This window comes from Anneissia japonica, unplaced genomic scaffold, assembly GCF_011630105.1.
Source record: "Anneissia japonica isolate Jap-2015-1 unplaced genomic scaffold, ASM1163010v1 scaffold288291_len444093_cov181, whole genome shotgun sequence".
In the NCBI taxonomy this organism is placed as follows: domain Eukaryota; kingdom Metazoa; phylum Echinodermata; class Crinoidea; order Comatulida; family Comatulidae; genus Anneissia; species Anneissia japonica.
Genome location: NW_022731168.1, coordinates 277331 through 279445, shown reverse-complemented (window position 1 = coordinate 279445; position 2115 = coordinate 277331). Strand labels below are relative to the sequence as shown.

General features: G+C 35.3%; 1 protein-coding gene across 1 annotated transcript in view; it reads right to left on the bottom strand.

Moving 5' to 3' along the window:
- The window catches only part of LOC117115227 (choline transporter-like protein 2), a 17873-nt gene extending 16472 nt beyond the window's left edge, over positions 1-1401 (bottom strand). Inside the window, exon 1 of the mRNA XM_033258932.1 lies at positions 1235-1401. The gene's annotated coding sequence lies outside the window, so the exon portion shown is untranslated. The remainder of the gene's footprint in view (positions 1-1234) is intronic.
- Between the last annotated feature and the right edge of the window lie 714 nt (positions 1402-2115).

Sequence of the window (2115 nt, the reverse complement as noted above, 5' to 3'; positions counted from 1 at the left end):
CTCCGGGATTTACGCGTGCATCTTCGGTAATAGCGCATGAATGACGCCCTCTTGCTAAATGGGAAACTTTTGAACCTTGACCGACGCTTCTATTTGTTACGCCTAAATCGCGGAGAACGCTATCTTGTGTTTATAAGATCTTTGATTTAGAGATAGACGGAATAAGCGACTTGTGTAAAACACTGAATGCAGGCACCAGGATGCCAAAAGAATGACGTAATCTTATATTCCGTATTTGGATAAATGGGCGAACCGAAATAAACAATTTCAACCAATCAAATGTTCATATTTTTGGAACCACGAAACTGAGTCACTCGCGTCGACTAGTTAGGCATGACTAAATTTAAATAGTCCTCCCTAATAAAACGGGCCTAAAATATTTAGAATAGACCCTAGTAAGACTAATTTTGGCAATGGCAAAAACAATAAAGCTTAGACTAGATGGCATACCATACAAATACAACAAAACTTTCCAGGAGGATGGATCAGGCCTCGTCTGGAGTCAGGAGTAGGCCTAGCCTAGACTAGTAGAGGCTTGGCGTATTTTTAAGTTCTTACTTACAGCAAGGAGGTATTATTTAATACCTCCTTGCTTACAGAGGCCTACCTTTTTAACAATATTCTACCCTAAAGCCCTAAATCTGTGTAGCAGCTAGCGGTGAGCAAGGTTCCTATAGCCTACGGTTATCAGTCCATGTCGTTCTCAGCAGGCCAGAACTATACTAACTGTTTTAATTCAAGTATAAGTAGCAAAAAAGGAGCTGGTTCTTGTTCTAGTCGAGACATCCGCATCTTCAATTTTGAAAGTTTACCAAGATTGATTAATATCAAAGATACTAGTATCTTTGTTAATATGCATGAGGTTAGCCAGTCACGTGATTTACAAAATCAGTCATGCATACGATATCCCACATCAAATTTGATGTGGGAAATCGTACGCATGAATCGTTTGCCGGCCCAGGCCCTAATTCGAAAAAAAAGAAATCGAGTATGGGACGCCAATTAAATTAGGTATGGCGCGCACTAAGTGCAATAAAGAGTGAGTAACCTAAAATTAGGGCCTGGAACCCAGGCTACCTGACAAAGTGAATCAAGCATTCACGAAACGTAGTATGTAGGTGAAATTATGACTCTATATTGTGATCGATAAAAAAGAAATATATTATAAAAGACTGTTATCATTATTACCATTCATAATGAATATTACTTGAATAACCAATCATGCTAAACCTACTCTGACAGTAATGAAGCAAGGCTGTCCAAACTGTATGTGTCCCCATTGGATAATGTGAGATTCTGTCCATCATTTGTTTTTTCTAACCCTGATGTAAAGTTATCTTTTGCTGTTGCTGCATCTACAACCCCTTCAACAAGATCCACCAGAAACTTAGGAACACATCTTTCAAGAACTGAAATATGGAAAGTGTTGTCCATTAATTTAATAAATAGCCAGGAAAAAAGCAGTATACTATATTACATATTTTAATATTGGATATATTATTGAAATGTTATTGTAAAATAAGCTATAAATAAGAAAAACAAATAAAAATCACAATTTTTTTTTCTTAATGTTAAGTTTTTTTATTTTTTCATTCACTTAATAATAATAATAATAATAATAATAATAATAATAATAATAATAATAATAATAATAACAATAATAAAAATAATAATAATAATAAATGCATTCTATATACAGTAGCATATATATCACTAATTATAGGCATCGTTTTGACTACGCGGCCAGTCTACTATGAACTAATAGAGCGTAACAGACATCTGTGCATGCTCACAAACCTTACTGGCTAAAGCGACGTTGTGACAGCTTCCGCGACAACCCCAATTTCTGAATTTGGAGTAGTGGCGACTACTCTAATATTGACCAATCAGATCACCAGTTTGGCAAACTGCTGGTAACTTTTTTGTTGAGGGTTGCAATTTTCATCGCATCCACGATCAAGCATTGTTAGTTTAATAATGAATTAATTATTAAAACAAGTGAGTAATTAAATGTTTTATGAAGGCCTATCTATACACATGCAATAAATGAGGAATGAATAGTCACAACATAAAATTAGGTAAATCAGGGGATCTAGTGAAAAAAGGGCCTTAGGC